Source organism: Pseudophryne corroboree, chromosome 3, assembly GCF_028390025.1.
Source record: "Pseudophryne corroboree isolate aPseCor3 chromosome 3, aPseCor3.hap2, whole genome shotgun sequence".
NCBI lineage: Eukaryota > Metazoa > Chordata > Amphibia > Anura > Myobatrachidae > Pseudophryne > Pseudophryne corroboree.
Window position 1 is genome coordinate 790,504,980 of NC_086446.1, and position 21,965 is coordinate 790,526,944.

Genomic DNA, 21,965 nt, shown 5'->3' on the forward strand with positions numbered 1-21,965 from the left:
AACAGCTGGAAAATCCACCTTTTTTACCCCAAGTCACATCTCAGCAGAAAAAGACACCGTCTTTTCAGCCTCAGTCCTTTCGTCCCCATAAGGGCAAGCGGGCAAAAGGCCAGTCATATCTGCCCAGGGGTAGAGGAAAGGGAAGAAGACTGCAGCAGGCAGCCCCTTCCCAGGAACAGAAGCCCTCCACCGCTTCTGCCAAGTCCTCAGCATGACGCTGGGGCCGTACAAGCGGACTCAGGTGCGGTGGGGGGTCGTCTCAAGAGTTTCAGCACGCAGTGGGCTCACTCGCAAGTGGACCCCTGGATCCTACAAGTAGTATCCCAGGGGTACAGATTGGAAATTCGAGACGTCTCCCCCTCGCAGGTTCCTGAAGTCTGCTTTACCAACGTCTCCCTCCGACAGGGAGGCAGTATTGGAAACAATTCACAAGCTGTATTCCCAGCAGGTGATAATCAAAGTACCCCTCCTACAACAAGGAAAGGGGTATTATTCCACACTATTTGTGGTACTGAAGCCAGACGGCTCGGTGAGACCTATTCTAAATCTGAAATCTTTGAACACTTACATACAAAGGTTCAAATCAAGATGGAGTCACTCAGAGCAGTGATAGCGAACCAGGAAGAAGGGGACTATATGGTGTCCCTGGACATCAAGGATGCTTACCTCCATGTCCCAATTTGCCCTTCTCACCAAGGGTACCTCAGGTTCGTGGTACAGAACTGTCACTATCAGTTTCAGACGCTGCCGTTTGGATTGTCCACGGCACCCCGGGTCTTTACCAAGGTAATGGCCGAAATGATGATTCTTCTTCAAAGAAAAGGCGTCTTAATTATCCCTTACTTGGACGATCTCCTGATAAGGGCAAGGTCCAGAGAACAGTTGGAGGTCGGAGTAGCACTATCTCAAGTAGTTCTACGACAGCACGGGTGGATTCTAAATATTCCAAAATCGCAGCTGATTCCGACGACACGTCTGCTGTTCCTAGGGATGATACTGGACACAGTCCAGAAAAAGGTGTTTCTCCCGGAGGAGAAAGCCAGGGAGTTATCCGAGCTAGTCAGAAACCTCCTAAAACCAGGCCAAGTGTCAGTGCATCAATGCACAAGAGTCCTGGGAAAAATGGTGGCTTCTTACGAAGCGATTCCATTCGGCAGATTTCACGCAAGAATTTTTCAGTGGGATCTGCTGGACGAATGGTCCGGATCGCATCTTCAGATGCATCAGCGGATAATCCTGTCTCCAAAGACAAGGGTGTCTCTTCTGTGGTGGCTGCAGAGTGCTCATCTACTAGAGGGCAGCAGATTCGGCATTCAGGACTGGGTCCTGGTGACCACGGATGCCAGCCTGAGAGGCTGGGGAGCAGTCACACAGGGAAGAAATTTCCAAGGAGTGTGGTCAAGTCTGGAGACTTCTCTCCACATAAATATACTGGAGCTAAGGGCAATTTACAATGCTCTGAGCCTAGGAAGACCTCTGTTTCAAAGTCAACCAGTGCTGATCCAGTCGGACAACATCACGGCAGTCGCCCACGTAAACAGACAGGGCGGCACAAGAAGCAGGAGGGAAATGGCAGCAAGGATTCTTCGCGGGGCGAAAAATCATGTGATAACGCTGTCAGCGGTGTTCATTCCGGGAGTGGACAACTGGAAGCAGACTTCCTCAGCAGGCACGACCTCCACCCGGGAGAGTGGGGACTTCATCTGGAAGTCTTCCACATGATTGTGAACCGTTGGGAAAGACCAAAGGTGGACATGATGGCGTCCCGTCTGAACAAAAAAGGACAGGTATTGCGCCAGGTCAAGAGACCCTCAGGCAATAGCTGGGACGCTCTGGTAACACCGTGGGTGTACCAGTCGGTGTATGTGTTCCCTCCTCTGCCTCTCATACCCAAGGTACTGAGAATTATAAGACGGAGAGGAGTAAGAACTATACTCGTGGCTCCGGATTGGCCAAGAAGGACTTGGTACCCGGAACTTCAAGAGATACTAAGAAGAGACTTGCTTCAGCAAGAATCATGTCTGTTCCAAGACTTACCGCGGCTGCGTTTGACGGCATGGCGGTTGAACGCCGGATCCTAAGGGAAAAAGGCATTCCGGAAGAGGTCATCCCTACCCTGGTCAGAGCCAGGAAGGAGGTGACCGCACAACATTATCACCGCATTTGGCGAAAATATGTTGCATGGTGTGAGGCCAAGAAGGCCCCCACGGAGGAATTTCAACTCGGTCGATTCCTGCATTTCCTACAAACAGGAGTGTCTATGGGCCTCAAATTGGGGTCCATTAAGGTTCAAATTTCGTCCCTGTCGATTTTCTTCCAGAAAGAATTGGCTTCAGTTCCTGAAGTCCAGAAGTTTGTCAAGGGAGTACTGCATATACAACCCCCTTTTGTGCCTCCAGTGGCACTGTGGGATCTCAACGTAGTTCTGGGATTCCTCAAATCACATTGGTTTAAACCGCTCAAATCTGTGGATTTGAAATATCTCACATGGAAAGTGACCATGCTGTTGGCCCTGGCCTCGGCCAGGCGAGTGTCAGAATTGGCGGCTTTGTCTCACAAAAGCCCATATCTGATTGTCCATTCAGACAGGGCAGAGCTGCGGACTCGTCCCCAGTTTCTCCCTAAGGTGGTGTCAGCGTTTCAACTGAACCAGCTTATTGTGGTACCTGCGGCTACTAGGGACTTGGAGGACTCCAAGTTGCTAGATGTTGTCAGGGCCCTGAAAATATAGGTTTCCAGGACGGCTGGAGTCAGGAAAACTGACTTGCTGTTATCCTGTATGCACCCAACAAACTGGGTGCTCTTGCTTCTAAGCAGACGATTGCTAGTTGGATGTGTAGTACAATTCAGCTTGCACATTCTGTGGCAGGCCTGCCACAGCCAAAATATGTAAATGCCCATTCCACAAGAAAGGTGGGCTCATCTTGGGCGGCTGCCTGAGGGGTCTCGGCTTTACAACTTTGCCGAGCCGCTACTTGGTCAGGGGCAAACACGTTTGCAAAATTCTACAAATTTGATACCCTGGCTGAGGAGGACCTGGAGTTCTCTCATTCGGTGCTGCAGAGTCATCCGCACTCTCCCGCCCGCTTGGGAGCTTTGGTATAATCCCCATGGTCCTTACGGAGTCCCCAGCATCCACTTAGGACGTCAGAGAAAATAAGAATTTACTTACCGATAATTCTATTTCTCGTAGTCCGTAGTGGATGCTGGGCGCCCATCCCAAGTGCGGATTGTCTGCAATACTTGTACATAGTTATTGTTCCAAAAATCGGGTTATTATTGTTGTGAGCCATCTTTTCAGAGGCTCCGCTGTTATCATGCTGTTAACTGGGTTCAGATCACAGGTTGTACAGTGTGATTGGTGTGGCTGGTATGAGTCTTACCCGGGATTCAAAATCCTTCCTTATTGTGTACGCTCGTCCGGGCACAGTATCCTAACTGAGGCTTGGAGGAGGGTCATGGGGGGAGGAGCCAGTGCACACCACCTGATCCTAAAGCTTTTACTTTTGTGCCCTGTCTCCTGCGGAGCCGCTATTCCCCATGGTCCTTACGGAGTCCCCAGCATCCACTACGGACTACGAGAAATAGAATTATCGGTAAGTAAATTCTTATTTTTTTTTACTAAAATCATTTTGGATAAGCTTAAATACATGTTCTACACCTAATTCACTCATTAAAAAAACCCTGACAATCTCTGAGCATTTGTTTTTGGAAAATAATTAGTCAGTTAAGTGGTTAAAGAAAGCAGTGGGGCCGTTAGACAGCGGGGCCCTTCTGGCATTTGCCCCTGAGCCCCTGTGTTCCAGTCCAACCCTGGCTGCACTAACATTTTATACATTTGGTGGAATTTACTGTAAATCTTTTTGAAGATGTTTTACTCCCTGTCATGGGTGGGACTGAGCGTTCTTTTACTCTGATACTTTATATGTGGGCATATTGCAGGACGCATAACGTGTACTTTTACAATGCACGGTACCCAGCACGCTGGGGCCTTAATGTGAGAGCGCGGCGAGGAGGGAGTGCGGCTCGTACTCTACCTGCTGTTCCGCATTTAGAAATCGCTCTCTTTGACATCACAATCTGCAGAGGATTAAAGCTCCCGAGTATGAACAGGCTGCAGATAGAAAATTAGATAAGGCAGCTGAGACATTTAGACATCTTAAACAGCAATTTGTAACAGAGAAAACGTGTTGAAAGGCGCCGGCGATTGAGAGAGATGAATTCAGAAAGGTTACATGATGGAGGATAAATGTAAAGTCGAAGGGTCACTTATCAAGGGGAAAGTGTGACCCTGCGGAATGGAGGAACGGGACCAAAGAGATTTTGTTCAGCTGAAACCATCAAACTAGACGATCAGGAAATACGTAATCGGAAATCTAAAATCCCTGCGCCACATACTATGAGGCTTTCATATCGGTGTACAGACGGGACTTTACTGTCATTCCGAGATGTTAAATCTGCAGGAACTGAGGCAGCTTGGAAAGTTCAGAACAAAATTTCTAACTTAGTATTGAAAATATATTATTTATTATATTGACCCTCTGTGACCCTGCTTCGTGTAAAGGTCCCTGCTGAATTCTCTGTGGGCTACACAACTGTTCACACATTCGTTAGTGTCCTTTTTTAGTTTGCTGACAATCCTGAAAAAGGCCCTTGGTCCGCAGATGTGCAGAAAAACACTGGCGTTGTAATTGGTTGCTTTGTTTCGGAGTTATGTGGCAAAACAGCAGCCTGCTGTTTACAATGCATCACCAATGTGCTCTGGAAAATGTGACAGTTGGTGAACCTTGCCTCTGCACCTGCTAGGTGACCTGGAACATGTGACCTGCTGGGTGGTCTGGAAACTGTGACAGTTATTTGCAGCCACCCAATAAGTACAGATGGAGACACGCTCATTGAGCATGGCTGCATCGCAGGTGGGGGGCGCTGAGTGCCTAGGCATCCCATTCATTCCCGGCAGTGCGCCTCGCCGGGCGCACCTAGTCGCAGTGGGAGCCACAATTGTATTTTTTTAAATTCTGCTCCTAAGGGGGTGAAAAGGGGTAAAATGTTCCGTCCAGTAAACCTCTGCCCAGTTGAAACTGGGAACATCAGCTAGTCTATAATTATTGACTTTGGATTTCATTTTGAAAAGAGTTTGAACTTTACGAGTTCGTGGGAAGTAGTTGGGACTAGAGTCATCTTGTCATTTCAATGAAAGGCCTTTGAGTAGTCCAATCACACAAGAATCAGCATAGACTTATATCCTGGGGTCAGAACTAAAGGCCACAATCTGGACATGCTTCTGAGGATGTCCTAGAGCAGTGGTTCTCAAACTCGGTCCTCAGGACCCCAAACAGTTTATGTTTTCCTAGTCACCGAGCAGGTATCACCAACTGTTACGTTTGAAAAACCCACAGGTGACCTGGAAAACATGAACTGTGTGGGGTCCAGGGGACCGAGTTTGAGAACCTGTGCCCCAGAGGAATAAGAAGCCACACTCATGGCTAGGAAAGGCTCTGATCCCACCTTCTTTGCATTGTTTGGAAATTACCTTTATGGAGTAGTTGGGATGGACTGGCCTCAGCGTAATGCCTGTATACATAATACAGACGTCCAGGGTTGTTAAAAGACCCCCCACTTTGCTAAGTTTGTAATGAGTTATGCCAGCAAACTAACCTCATCATTAGTTTATCACCGGTCTCAGCGCTAATGAGGATGCAGATTTTCAGCCTTAACAATACCAATATAAAGTGTTTCCGCTGCACAGCTCTGCAGTCTAATGAACCTGCCATGTAAATCACCCATTCATCCCTCTCACATCTTAAAGCAAATATGTAAATGAACGCTGCTCGTTTTAATGCTGATTAATATTATCAATATTCAGTGCAGTAACTACTGGATCCAGGCTGTTTAGAAAGAAGGGTAATTATTCAATAAATCAAAAGTGCAGGCTTGTCGTTACGTTCTGTCTCTGAGAGGGAAACAAATGACTTTATAATCTCCTATTAAAAATATATTTATTTCCCCCAGTATATTATCACAATCACTTGGCAGGGTGTTTATTCCACAGATATTAAAAGGGACAACAGTATTATAATAATTAGGCGTACTGGAGACCTGGACCCAACCCCACTCTGGCTCCTGGCGACATTGATCATTTTTTTGGATCCAAACAGCACAAATATTGTTGTATCGTCACTTACCTGTCCGGTAGTCAGCTGCACTGTAAAATGACCACATATTGTACCCCTCAGTCAGGTTAATTTCAATCTCTGTTACTTTTAGGCGGTGTTTTGGCATTTTGCTCTGCAGCACTTAGTAATTGCAACTTTTAACTCCTGTCAGGCAATTAATGCATCAGAGAAAACTACCAATCAATGCCTCAGCTGTAATTTCACGTAATAGCCGCTTATTTCTGATGATTTTTTGAAGCCGTTCCTAATTAGCTGAGAAAGTTTTAACATGTTCATTGAAGTTGTGCAGGTCGGTGTTTATTTACTGTACACTGGGGCTGGTTCAGACTTATGGAATGTCCATGTTGTTGCAAATCTCAGATACGTTTGGTTCTGTGCATGCGCAGGTGACGCACTGCGCAGATCTTGTCCTGCGATCTTGTGCGACGGGTGATTGACAGTCTGCAGCTGTGTGTTGGTGGGGAGGGGGGCCGTTTTACAAAACAAGGGCGTGTCGCCTGGATCGGAGGAAGCCATACGATGTGACTAGGACGCACCAGGAGATTGCACTGATTAATGTGACATATGATATATCTGTGTGTGACATAGGGGGACATTTACTAAGCAGTGATAAGTGCAAGGTGATAATGCACCAGCCAATCAATTCCTAACTGTAAATTTACATATTGGAGCTGATTGGCTGGTGCGTTATCACCTTGCACTTATCACGGCTTTATCACTTCTCCAGGCTTAATACATCTGCCCCTCAGTCACACACAGTATACAGGTGTCATATATCACATTACTCAGCGTAGTCTCCTTGTGCGTCACAGATGCATAGCGGTGCATTGTCTGGAAGAATCATACGCACCTCACCTATAGCGGGCACCAGCCATGGATTATTTATCAGTAAAGATTCCAGGCAGATGTTATATGCTAATTAATACCCCTTTTCCACTAGCTCAGTGGTTCCCAATCTTTTTACAATCACGGCACCCTAGAGTATCAGAATTTTTTTCACGGCACCCCTAGGCCAAAGGTTTCTTATTGAGAAATAAAGAAAGAAATATTAAATTAAGTAAATTTGTATTTATATGTCATCCTTAGGGTTAATTGTGTGGTGAGGGACAAGATTTGCTTCTGTTTGGCCACATATTTTATGACTGGCAGCCACCAGCACTGGTTTTGCCTATTACATTGACCATAAATAATTTTAATTGGTCCTGGACCACCAACCCGAGGCACCCCTGCAAGTGTCCCGAGGCACCCCTGCAAGTGTCCCGAGGCACCCCAGGGAGCCACGGCACACAGTTTGGGAACCACTGCGTGACTAGCTAAATTTACCCATGTTTTTGCACAGGGGCGCGCATCAACACGGGTTTTTAGTAAGTGGAAACGGCTCAACACGGGTTGAGTGACCCTGGAATCCTACCCGGGTAGCTACCTGGGTTGAACACGGTAACACGGTAATGACCCGGGTAATTGTGCAGTGGAAACGGTCATTACCCGCGTTTCAGAACAGAGTAACGAGTGACATCAATAGGCTTTTACAGAGCTTACCCGGGTTAAGTGGAAACAGATCCGACCCGGGAATAACCCGTGTCGAAGTGCAGTGGAAACAGCGGGGCCGACACGGGTTGTAGCCGGGTTAAACATTCCGGATCGGACCCGGTAATCAGGTGGAAAAGGGGTATCAGTGGATGGCGCTAATGCAATCACCACAGTACCTGTTGCTATTGGACACTGTAAGTGGTCACGCGGTGTGGAAACATTCCATCTACATTTAAGGTGAATCTATAAATAATCTTATACACTTGGATCAGTGTGCGGGTTATCTTTGTACTGTATGTCGTACTGTAGGTTGCTAAGATTGCTTTAAAGCATGCAGGTAATGTACAGGTACTGGAATTAGATATGGACTGGCTTTGAAGTGTTAAAATAAAATAAAATAAAAAAGAATTTTGATAGAAATTTTATTTTGCCCCTGAAGGTAAATCCCTTTCCGCGGCCACCTAGTGGGTTTGTAAATGCAAGCTTTTAAACCTGGCATTTGTGCCTGAGTTCAGACGTTTTACGCTGTCAGCACCTAATTAGAAAAATATCTCTATAGTGTTATCAGCCGCTCCGTGGGCTTTTATATATATATGTATCTTCTCACAACGCCTCTCTCTTCTTTCTCCAGCACTTGCTACAAACTTTATCTAATGGTTCTTTCAGCGTCTTTTACCCGATAAGCAGAAATATTTCAAAAGCTCTTTCCTGATTTATATATTTATATATTTTATTTTATGAACTGGATTCAGGAGATTTCTGCATATTTCATCACAGGAAAGATCTCAGGTTCCAAGTCACACTTCAAATACATAAGTTGTAATGACGATTTGTCTATGAACGCCTCCGGCCCCAAAGGGTAGTAACGTGTTCTGGGGAACTCTGAAAGAGAATCGCTGATACAGGCAGAGGGTGGGCGAGGTTGTGTCGGCGAAGCAGATTCCGACGTCCCATCGCAGACATAGGATCCATCCATCCTGGAGTGGTGTGAAGCATAAGTTTGTCTATCAACTCTTTAGACTTGTACTGTATGTGGATTATTTCATTTAAAGGAAAATTTACGAGTTCGCCTCGTGTATTTTATTAGATTCAGTATATAATGTCGACAATTATGTTAAAGTGAGAATGTCGACAGTGAACATGTTAACCTATTTTTTTTCGACAAGTTGAGCCCGTGACTTAAGCCTAACCTTAATGTTCATGTTGCTTTCACTGTGCCGACATTTCATATGTCGGTGTGTTAGATACACTCAGTATCTGGATGATGGAGCATCTGCAAGCCTTCTCTCACTGACTGTGTGAACTGTATCAACAGTCTCTTTCTTCATGAACTCACAGCCGTTCTCACTATCAGTGTTGACTGGGTGTCTTCCTTTCTTATGAGACTCAGCTACCACAAAGTCTTGTTTGGTATTTTGTATTTCCAACCACACCAGTCATTTCTTGACTTAACTTATTCAATATATTGAAGCTCACTGAGCACAATATTTACAAATTTCTCATAGTATATCCTTGGTGGCTTTCTGATGTTATATCTCGCATAAGTTCTTTCCTGTGGCTGTATATCCATGCTTGTAGCTTCTGGTTCTATATGTCTCCAGCTACTGGCATATCCAGTAATACATATTTTCTCTAGCATCCATAAGGGATATTGGGGACACATTAGTACGATGTGTATAGATGGGGTCCAAAGGAGCCAGTGCACTTTAAATTTCTTCACTGGGTGTGCTGGCTCCTCCCTTCTATGCCCCTCCCACAGGCAGTTTAGAAAAAAGTGCCCTCAGGAGAGGATGCACACTCTGCAAGCTCCAGAGTTTTCTTCAGTTTATTTCAAACTTTTATTATTTTCGGTATCCTGTTTGGGCAACAGCATACCTGCGCCGTGGGAGTTAGGGGGGGCAGTCACCGGCCTCGCGAGGTGTCAGAGCCGCTTCCCCGCTGCAGGACCACCGTCCTGAGAGGTTGTTTGTTCAGCGGGGCACTGCACCTTAGCTGTTGCAATCACAGCACGCCGCACACCCCTAACCTAAGCCTGAAGGTGACAACAGTGGTGAGTACAGACCTGGGGCCCTGCTAGGGGGTCCCCCAGTTCATTGTGCGGCTGACACGCAAGGAAGGCATACAGTACCCGCTATAGCCTCCTGTGTAAACTGGCTAGCGGTGGCTTAACCTAACACTTGTGTGACGCTTTAAGCACTTTTGGGAGACTTTGCCAGTAAAAAGATATCAGTAGCTCTGGTGCCATTGGGGGGCGGAGCTACCTCAGAACAGGCTCAGCTGCATTTTGACGCCTTCCTCTGCACATGCAGCAGCAGCCTCACATAGCTCCTCCAGAAGCTGGGGCACGCTGGATCACTGGTACAGGGTGTAACTCAGAGGAAGAGACACTATTGTGCACATTCCTACATCCCATTAAGGAAGTCAGATATGTAAATACATTGTTTCACTGAGTTACGGCTAGCAGCCTCACTGAGGCTATATAGCTTGGGTGTGCTGGTGCCTTCTCTCTGTCTCCTCTCACATACAGTGAAGCAGGCTTGCATTATATTGTCTGTATTGTATGTATATGTTGGTGTATTACTGTCATCGTCATCATGGTAAAACACAAGGTATGCAGTATGTGTAACACCAGGTTCTCCCTACTTTATTCTGGCTCCATTTTTTGTGAACAAAGTAGTCAGTCCTCACAAAACATTGAGGAGACTGTGGGGAAGGGTCAAGAGCCTCCCTGGCTCGGTGCCATCAAAAATCTGATGTCTGGTATGTCAAATGCCCATAAAATGCAAGAATTTCAGCAGGCTGTTGCAAATTTAGCTACTAGGGATGATGTTCCCCATTCCCCCCTCTTTGCTGCAGGTCCACAAAAACGTGCATTACCTGCGTTACTATCAGACTCTGCTGATGATATACAGGAGGATGGGGACGACGTGGACCCGTAAGTGGGGACTCCACACCTACACAGGGTATTGATCCCCTCATTCTATATGGGATGTGTTAAAACTCCCTCTAGAGGACACTGCAACACAGCAGTCGTTTTTCCTCACACAAAACAAACTGAGTGTCACCTTCCCTGATTCTAAAGAATTAGATGACTTATTTATTTGGAAAAATCCAGATAAGACATATCAGGTATCAAAACGGTTTTTGCCCCTGAAGGCAGAAAATTCTGGGAAGAATCCCCGGCTGTAGACGTCTCTGTCTCTCGTCTCTCTAAGAAGGCGGTACTCCCTGCTCCGGGCTTCTTTACCATAAAGGACCCCGGGGATAGGAAGATTGAGACCACTCTGAAATCTATCTACACAGCTGCAGGTATATCTCAAAGACCGGTCATAGCAGGTTGCCTGATTACACATGCTATTCATACGTGGGCTACTCAAATTCAGGATGGCCTCTCTGAGGATATGATCCTGGTTACTACAGTGACTCTCCTAAAACACATTCAGGACACAGCACGTGTCCTCTGTGACTCACTCAAAGAGATTGGCAATATTAATGCTAGGACTACTGCTATGGCAGTGTCAGCACGCAGGGCCTTGCGGTTGCGTCATTGGATTGCAGACGCAGAATCCAAGCGCAATGTGGAATCCCTTCCCTTTACAAGGGAATCGCTCTTCGGGGGCGAATTGGACGCATGGATCTCTAAGGTTACTGCTGGAAAATCCACGTTTCTTCCCTCAGGGCCCTCGCCAGCTAGACATACCTATCTGGGACAGTCTACTCAGTCCTTTCAGTCCACTAGATTTTGATCTAGGGCCAGATGGGCCTCCAATGCAGCTAGAGGCACCAGAGGTAAGCCTTAGAAACCAGCCATTGCCGGCTCTCAGGAACAGGGCACCAGTTCAGCTTCCACTAAAGCTTCAGCATGACGGTGCCCGCCCACCCCAAGGGGATCTTGAGGTGGGAGTTTGGTTGCGTCACTCCACCCACATCTGGGAAAGTTGCTGCCAGGATGCCTGGGTAAGGGACCTCATCTCTCACGGATACAAGCTGGAGTTCGACGGTAGTCCTCCACAACAATTTTTCAAATAAAGCTTACCAGCTTTGGAGGATACACGTGTTACGCCGCTACTGGCCATCAACAAGCTGGCTCAGTCCCAGGTCATTGTTCCAGTACCACTACAACAACAAGGACAGGGTTACTACTCCAATCTGTTCTTAGTGTGGAAACGGATGGGTCAGTAAGACCCATTTTGAATCTGAAGTCCTTGAACCCTTACCTGAAAATTTTCAAGTTCAAGATAGAATCTTTGAGAGCAGTGATTGCAGGCCTGGAAGAACAGGAATTCCTGGTATCCCTGGATATCAAGGACGCCTATCTTCATATCACGATTTGGCCTCCTCATCAGGCCTGTCTGAGGTTTGCCCTGCTTAACGATCACTACCAGTTCCAGGAGTTACCCTTCAGCCAGTCTATGGCTCCGAGGGTGTTCACGAAGGTGATGGCGGAAATGATGTTCCAGCTCCTGGTCCAGGGGGTCAATGTGGTCCCTTACCTGGATGATCTCCTGATAAAAGCGAGTTCCAGGGAGCTTCTATTGCTCCGTATAGATCGCACTATCCAACTATCCAACTTCTGTCACGACATGGGTGGATTCTCAATCTACAGAAGTCCCACCTGGAGCCATCTCAGTGGCTCCTGTTTCTGGGAATGCTATTGAATACTGTAGCACAGAAAGTGTTCCTCCCAGAGGACAAAGTGAGAACACTCCAGGAAATGGTTTGCATGGTTCTCCGACCTGCTCGAGTATCCATTCATCTTTGCATAAAATTGTTGGGGAAGATGGTAGCCTCGTACGAGGCGATCCAGTATGGAAGGTTCCATGCCAGACCTTTTCAATTGGATATCCTGAACAATTGGTCCGGTTCACATCTTCTGATGCACCGGATGATACAACTGTCACCCCAGGCCAGGATTTCACTTCTGAGGTGGCTACAGTCTTCCAATCTCCTGGAAGGTCGACGCTTCGGGATTCTGGATTGGATCCTCCTCACGACGAATGCAAGTCTGAGAGGATGGGGAGCTGTCACCCAAGAGGCGCAGTTCCAGGGCTGATTGGCTGGTGCGTTATCACCTTGTACTTATCACTGCTTTATCACTTCTGCAGGCTTAATACATCTGCCCCTCTCTGCTGGAAACACTGGGGCAGATGTAAGAACGTGCACTATGTGCTTTTTGCACATAGCGTACGCTGACTGCTGCTCTTACCGCATCACCGGAATGTATGAAGCGGCTCCTTAAGGAAACCAGGTAGCACGCGCTGCAATTTCGTCTGCAGCGCTGTGTCTATCTGCAGGAGAAGTCTCCCAGATGTATTAAGGCTGGGGCAGTGGCTTACCATTCGGTAAGCCCCCTCTGTCCGTTCGGCTGGTCGGGGCTGGCGGTGCCGTTCTGCTGCTTGTTCGCTACAGGTTTTTTGTTTGTTTTTTGTCCATCAAATTAACTTTATTGTTCGCCGCCACACACGTCTCCCCAGCGGCCTCTGACATCACCCCCACACGTCTCCTCGTGCCTCCTCAATGCCCAGCCTAACCGCGCATGCGCCATCTCAGTCCGCAGGGCTCACTGGGAGCTGAGGTGACAGCGCATGCGCGCACCCTCAACAAACGGCCCAGGAAGACATCGCTGAAGGGCTTACATAGCGCATTGCTATGACAGCTGCCCAGCGGGTCATACATTCCGGTGATCTGCGCAAGCAGATCACTGCGAAAAACAAGAGAAGTAACACAGCGCTAATAAGGAACGGCTAAACACTCTAATGGCATCTGAGTGCTTAGGGCCTGTGTGCCTGGCCCCATTACCCGTTGAATATTTGTGTACTATTTGGTGGTAATTAGCAGAGTATATAGTATACAGCAGCAGAATCAGCGGCTACACTAGGCAGCCCATGACTTAACCAGTCCTTTAGCTTATTGTGTAGCAGTCTGGCCATACTCACAGTTGCATACAGTATCTGGATGATAGAGCTTGAGCGGACTGTATAGATCACCAACCGCTGCAATATACATATACATGTGGTAGCAGTATGCAGCTAAATCGATATTCTCTCCTTCTGAGGTATTAATCACAGGGTTTCACCGGAGATAAGTGAAGTACATCTGTGTCCCACTGCGACGCTCATTCCCAGTGAAAAAATGGTTCTGCGTATGCTCTGAAGACCAAACGGCAGCCATCTTGGTAAAGGACTGAAGCCTCCCCAAAGGAGCATCATGGAGACTGCACAGTTAACTCTCTCCACATCTCCACAGGGTGGTGATGGGGGTGGGGACCGACTATTTTTAGCGCCATTAGGCCCCGTCCATAGCGGCATACTTAAATAGGGGGCTGAGCCAAAATGACACGATTACAATAGAATTGTGTCCCTAGGCCCCACCTCCTCTGCCATGACTGTGGATTACTGGTATTTATCTCCCCATTCTGCCCACCTCACTAGGAAGAGTGTGGGATGTGGGAGAGGTGTCCCATCTTCTTGGGGTGCTGAGGACTTCCCACAAAATCACATGTCTCCCGCAGGAACTGGGAGAGTACGCAAGAATAACCCAGTAGCACCCTGACTCCGCACCACCGTGCACTGAGAGATAAATCTAGCACATAGACAGTGGCATTGTGTAGTGACCAGGCACAAGGGACGATTCAGAGAATTGCGTCCGGAAGTGGTGGTAAAGTACTAAGCAGCTGGCTGCCCATACAGTACATACTGAATGGGAACAGATATTAAGATTTACATTCATCACACAGAATAAGAGAAGTGGGACTGTGCAGTCGTCCATAACTACCATTCCTCCTGTGATAAATATCTCAGCTTCCTAAATGTGGGATTTTCGTGAGGAACCAGCCGCATGAATATTAGGGTGGGGGCTGTTTAATAAAGAGACTCATTAGTGGATCTCTATGTCACTGATTATTGTGGCCAAAATTAGGGCAATCCCTTGAAAATGGGGCTATTGTTCCCCGCCATTCTGTCCATACAGCACTTTTGGAGATAGTTCTCCTGCACTATTTCTGTCATGCCGGTGTTAAGGTTCAGGTCAGGTGCTGCTCGCAGGCGTCTGCTCATTACTGCTGGCAGAATTGGAAGTGTTCAGGCAGCAGATAAGGTAATTAACCCTTTGCCTGTCTGGACGATAAGCAATTAAGCTTCTGAAATGAATTACCATGACGGCGTTGCAGAGGCCAGGCTTTTCTCAGGGGACTTAGAAAAAGGGATGGCGGAGAAACGTTCTTCTATCTAGCCATTACCGTCTGCACTTACCACCTAGTCCTAGAGGGTGGTGGTGATGGGGGGGGGGGGGGGTTAATATATAAAATTGCATATAATCTGTCTAACATTCACCTGGCTGGATGATATCACCGAGGGCTGGCATTGCGGTGCACGGAATTCACTGAGATATTTTCAAAAAGCACTAAGTGTCCGCGATGGGAAAAAGTTCCAAAAAAACCCCAATAATTTTTGGAAGCTTGCCACAATAAAGTTAATTCCCCATAGGTAATAAAATGGTTCTGGAAAAAATATGGAGCCGTCATTATGGGGCTGCAATGTGCTCATATGCATCAAGCTCTGGAAAGCTAAACTTCCCGGAGCTTGTGCCCAATAGGCGTTGCCATCTATAGAGCTGTCTATAAAAGACTATGAGCTTCTTACTGCAATGAGTTTCCGGAGAGGTCCATTCCCCTATGGCAACTTCTCCACTTTATCTCTCTCCAAGGCTTGATACTTCTCCCCTTATAAAGGGGAGATGTACTAAGCCTTGAAAAGTGATACATTTCACGGTGATAAAGTACCACCCAATCAGCTCTTAACTGCCATGTTACAGGCTGGGTTTGAAAAATGACAGAAGCTGATTGGCTGGAACTTTATCACCATGAACGTTATCACTTTACAAAGCATAGTACATCTCGTCCTAAGACAAGATGATCAATGATCACGTTGTTCTCCAATTATTATTATGTAGCAGAGCTCTTCACAGTGATGGTAAAAAAAAATAAAGGTGGTCATTCCGAGTTGATCGGTAGCTGAATTTGTTCGCAGTGCAGCGATCAGGCTAAAAAATGGCAGTTCTGCGCATGCGTATGCGGCGCAATGCGCACGCGCGACGTATGGGCACAACGGACGATGCAGTTTTGCACAGGGTCTAGCGAAGCATTTCAGTCACACTGCTTGCTGCAGAGTGATTGACATGAAGTGGGCGTTTCTGGGTGGCAACTGACCGTTTTCAGGGAGTGCGCAGAAAAACGCAGGCGTGCCAGAAAAAATGCAGGCGTGGCTGGGCGAACGCAGGGCGTGCTTGTGACGTCAAATCCGGAACTGAATATTCTGAAGTGATCGCAAGCGCTGAGTAGGTTTTGAGCTACTCTGAAACTACACAAAAAATGTTTGCAGGCGCTCTGCGATAAAAACGTTCGCACTTCTGCTAAGCTAAAACACACTCCCAGTGGGCGGCGGCATAGCGTTTGCACAGCTGCTAAAAACTGCTAGCGAGTGATTAACTCGGATTGACCCCCAAAATGCCCTCAATGACTATAGGGTGAATTTAGCACAAATCGGTGAATTTAGCACAAATCGGTTGTGCAGTTTTGCGTCTCAGGTACATTAATACTAGTGACAGCTCACAATAATAATGCGTTTAACCTGTAAAGCGATGGGGGTTTGCTTTTCTGCAGTGATTTACTCACAGCTATAATTAATTAGCACTGTGAGCAACAAAGGCGTGATATTAATTTCATCATTAAATCCCCTCGACCGTGAAATTTACGCTTGGGTGAAGTATTTTATTGAAGACATAATTTGCACCCTTTTCTCTCTGGGTCTGTGCACTAAGCATTTCTCCTCCGCTGCTTAATTGAGGAATGTTGCTGACTCGCACTGGAAAGTCCCCAAATTTAGCACGTCAGCCTCCCCGCTCGCTTCCACGCACGTCTCTCACTCCTGGTGCCATGTGCGCACGGGGCTGGGTGATTCCTCACAAACCATTTATTGCCTCTCATTAATGGGCTGACCTGTAGAGCGCACAGGTTAGTCTTCTGGGAACGGAGGAACGCAGTGGATGTGGTTAAATCACCCTCCTGTAATCCGTGTGTTAATGTAAAGTCTCTATCGCACAGGAGCCTGTCTGATGAAATATTCTTACTGGTGCAGCACTAAGGGGTCTATTTACTAAGCCCTGGATGGAGATAAAGTACCAGCCAATCAGATCCTAACTGCCAAGTTATAGGCTGTTTGAAAAAAAATGACAGTTAGGAGCTGATTGGCTGGTACTTTATCACTGGACACTTTGGGGGACATGTACTAAGCAGTGATAAAAGTGCAGAAGTGAGCCAGTGGAGAAGTTGCCCAAGGCAACCAACCAGCATTGATGTAACATTTCTAATTTGCATACTTTAAAAGTATACAGAGCAGCTGATTGGTTGCCATGGGCAACTTCTCCACTGGCTCACTTCACTTTTATCACTGCTTAGTACATGCCAATCTCCATCCAAGTCTTAAAAAATAGACTCCCCTCTTTCAGACTGGCGACACTAACCCGGAAAATTGCCAGGTTGGTGACATCAACAGTGACATGGGCGGAGGCGTCGCCTGAAGATTAGATTATCTCCGAGTGCCGCCTGTCCCTCTAACGCCACCTCTCCCCATACTGTCCTGGGTAAAATCGCCCCGGCAACCCGTTCACACTGCACCTGACCCAGTAATATCCCGGAAATAACCATGCTTTATTCCCGGGTTGAAATACCGGGTCGGGTGACCCGGGAATTCGGGACTTACCCATTTCACACTGCACATCGACCCGGCAATGGGGGTCATTCCGAGTTGTTCGCTCGTTGCCGATTTTCGCTATGTTGCGATTTGTTGCTAATTGCGCATGCGCAAGGCACGAAGGGCGCATGCGCTTAGTTATTTAACACAAACTTAGCAGTTTTGCTGTGGCTACAGCGACGCATTTCAGTCGCACTGCTGTTCGGTAAATGATTGACAAGAAAGGGGCGTTTCTGGGCGGCAACTCAGCGTTTTCCCGGCGTTTGCAAAAAAACGCCGGCGTGCCAGGATAAAACGCGGGAGTGTCTGGAGAAACGGGGGAGTGGCTGGCCGAACGCTGGGCGTGTTTGTGACGTCAAACCAGGAACGAAACGGACTGAGCTGATCGCAATCTGTGAGTAGGTCTGGAGCTACTCAGAAACTGCAAGGAATTATTTAGTAGCAATTCTGCTAATCTTTAGTTCGCAATTCTGCTAAGCTAAGATACACTCCCAGAGGGCGGCGGCCTAGCGTGTGCAATGCTGCTAAAAGCAGCTAGCGAGCGAACAACTCGGAATGAGGGCCAATATACGGGGTTATTTGTGCGGTGTGAAAGGGGTATATAAGATGTGTTTGCATATGACCAGACATACTGTAGGCACGCACTGCATGTTTTTGTCTTGCAGAATTCATGTAACTTTCCATGTAGCTGAGTAGGCATCAATTATTGAGAATATGTGGGACCCCATAGAAGTAGTTTTCCCGTACTCTGAAAGCAAAAATATCCTTATTTCATTTACAATGACTTTGGTGGTTATTCTGAGTTGATCACTGGCTGCATTCGTTCGCTGTGCAGCGATGAGGCAAAAAAACTGCACTTCTGCGCATGCGTATGCGGCGCAATGCGCACGCGCGACTTACTATTGCAACAAATGATGTAGTTTCACACGGTCTAGCAAAGCTTTTCAGTCGCACTGCTGGCCGCAGAGAGATTGACATGAAGTGGGCGTTTCTGGGTGTCAACTGACCGTTTTCAGGGAGTGTTCGAAAAAACGCAGGCGTGCCAGGAAAAACGCAGGCGTGGCTGGGCGAACACAGGGCATGTTTGTGACGTGAAATCCGGAACTGAACCGTCTGAAGTGATCACAAGCGCTGAGTAGGTCTGGAGCTACTCTGAAACTGCACAAAAAAAAATTGCCGCCGCTCTGCGATCCTTTCGTTCGCACTTCTGCTAAGCTAAAATACACTCCCAGTGGGCGGCGGCATAGCGTGTGCACGGCTGCTAAAAACTGCTAGCGAGCGAACAACTCGGAATGACCACCTTTGATCCTTCCCCGCACTTTCCCTGGCATTCCCATCCTCATAAAGTTGTTCAGTAGTGCTCCTCTCAGTGGTGCAGGGTACACAGTATGGGCTTCCTGCACCCAGGAGACCGTGTTCACCACATTCCCTACACCACAGGTTCTCAAACTCGGTCCTCAGGACCCCACACAGTTCATGTATTCCAGGTCTCCTCACAGAATCACAAGTGAGATAATCAGCTCCACCTGTGGATGTTTTAAAATGTGCCAGAGAGTAATGACTACACCTGTGTGCCTGCTGGGTGACCTGCAATACGTGAACTGTGTGGGGTCCTAAGGACTGAGTTTGAGAACCACTGCCCTACACCCATTAAAGAAAGAAAGGTTACTACAAACAAGTCACGTGCGTAGCCTCTGTACCCCCAGTAGGGCCAGAGATTGCGGCTACCATACTAAATGGGCTAACACCATTACAGGGGATCTGGGACTCAGGGTCGATAGTGTCTAGGTCGACACAAATTAGGTCAACACCTATTGGTCGACAGTGACTAGGTCGACACTGGAAATAGGTCGACCCAGCCATTATGTCGAAATGAACAAGGTCGACATGAGTTTTTATGTTTTTTTGGTGTCGTTTTCTTTGTAAAGTGACTGGGAACCCCAATTAGTGCACCGTGTCCCCTCGCTTTGCTCGCCATGCTTCGGTTACCGTTCCCAATTGTAGTCCACGTGGATCGTAAAGTATGAAAAAGTTGAAAAATCTGAATTTTTTTTGAAAAACTCATGTCAAGCTATTTCCATGTTGATCTTGTTCATGCCGACCTAATGGCCGGGTCGACCTATTTCCTGTGTCGATCTACTCACTGTCAACCAATAGTTGTCGACCTAATGTGTGTCAACCTAGACACTGTCGACCCAGAGTCGGATACCATTACAGGCTGCTAAACACTGATTACCAGCACATGATTATACAGAAAAGTAGAGGTCAATACACAAACTGCTCCGATCTACGCCAGTAATTCCGCAAATCGTTACAGAATGGACATGGCCAGAATATTGCAAGACCAACACAAAATATTATTATTTTTGCCATTCATTTTACAGATAAGCTCATTGAACTTGGTGTAGAATGGAATCTATGTGCATTTCTGTATTTGTGTGTTTTGCCCTGTGCATGCTGTTTAAGGCGTACAGTAGCATCAGGCAGAGTCTTGCACATTTCCGTTGGCACTGTAGGGGCATAACTGGGCGATTACTGGGGGGGGGGGGGGGTGTTTCTCGAAGGATATGTTCAATGAGGTTGCGACAAAGAGGCTGTTCAGAGTCCCGCATGTGTGTATATATGTGTCTGTTTGCAGACATATCTTTTGTGTTATTATGGATAGGGGTTCTAGGTTTAGGCTGCGGGCTGGTGGGAGGTTAGGGTTAAGCTGTGGGGGTGGGGGGGAGGGGGATGGGTTTGGCACCACCAGGGGAGGTTAGATTTAGGCACTAAGGGGGGATGGTTAGGTTTAGGCTGCGTGTTAGGTGGTATGGGAGAGGGGGAAACATACTTACCTCAGTTGGGAGTTCGCACTTCGAGATTCTGGCGTCGGTATTGTGGCTGCCGGCTTCCCATCCAGTGGTCAGTCATACTGATCCCCTGTCAGCTGACTTATTCCAGGCTTCTCCGGCTGCGTTGGAATATTGAGGCTAGATGCATGAGGACACATCTGTATACGCATGCAAACATAGAATGGGATGCTAGTGGAAGAAGAATCACAGTAATAAATCAATTGTAACTGGAAACCCACCTGAAAAAAAATACTTATTTATTTACACCATAATAATCTATCAATACTAATTATCAACGCGTTTCATGACTTTGATGTAACCGCTTCCTCAGATGCATTTGCCTTTCTAGAGCTGTATCATATTCAATAAATGGTGACATGACACAGTTGCCCATTGTCAAACTTCAAGGCTACAGTAGAACCACTGGAGAGTTTACAAAGTTTTCCATTTTTTATTTTAGACTGGTTGGATTTATGTACAATTGCAGCCAGCCCAGGGGGAATCTACAGGTAGGTTACTATATATAGTGGACAAGCATAAAGTAAAGTGATCACTGAATGTGCAGCTAACAGATCTGCAGGAACCTTGTGAGGCCACCAAGGAGTCTTTAAGGCTGAATCCATGCAACAAAGATTAAGGCTGTTCTGTAGGCAAGTACAAGTACTCTTAATAAATTGGCCACCGATGAAAGATGCTTTCACTATAGTACTTGCAAAATGACATGCAAGAGTTTCATCTCTTCGCACATATTACCTACTACTGTCATCATTCCTGATCCCGCTCATAGAAAGTCAGCATCACTAATTTACAGATTATGCTTCCTCGGGGAACACATCGATTTCCCATCGCACGACTTAAAAACGCAAGTAGAAATTACCCGTCTAACATATTCCTCTTCACATCTCTTCTGGCACCAATACCTCTCGCTAATGCATCAGGTACCCATATCATTGACATTTAACACTCTCAGCTGTAATGTAATTTGCTGGAAACCAGAGTAAAGTACCTAGATGAGATGGTGTAATCCGCGGGAGGTGGGGAAAGGTGAGCCGAGAGCTGTCTCCTAATGGTCATATCCTGGAGGACGCGGCGCTGAGTGATTCAGGGCTATACATTAGATGACGCTGGGCAAATATCATCTCTATCACGTAACACGGTTATATCACTGGGAGCTGCATACATCAAGCAAAACTACCTACATAATGGAATCAATTAATCATACTCAATACACCAGTTATAACAATACAAAAGTAACTGCACAGAGGAATGCTTTCCCCGCATACCGTATTGTCCTGGAGCCTTAAATAAATGTTGGTGATGTGAAAGCAATTTACCAGCTACAGGGATGGAATACATACGAAAATCCAGCGTTCAAGATTCTGGAGATCACATGACCAACTGCGGCATCCTGACACTGAAGATGCCGCCATCGGAGGGGCTCAGTATAGTTACCCACCTCCCCCTGTCCTCTACCCTAAACTTAACCCTTGTGGAGTGGTGGCTTTGGCTAACACTTGGGGGGTGGTGGCTAGGGCTAACCCCCCCCAGTGTCTAACCCTACCCCCCCCCAGTGCCTAACCCTCAGTTCCCCCCCTTGCCCTAACCCTGAACAACGATACTCACCTTTAGGATGGCAGCTGTTGGTGATCCAGTGCCAGTCTCCTAAGGGGTGGTGG

The 21,965-nt window shown here is 47.1% G+C and overlaps 1 protein-coding gene across 1 annotated transcript in view; it reads left to right on the top strand.

Annotated features, from left to right (window-relative positions):
* Positions 1-21,965, top strand: part of LOC135057441 (VPS10 domain-containing receptor SorCS1-like) — a 675,310-nt gene that overhangs the window by 46,450 nt on the left and 606,895 nt on the right. The gene's annotated exons all lie outside the window — the stretch shown is intronic.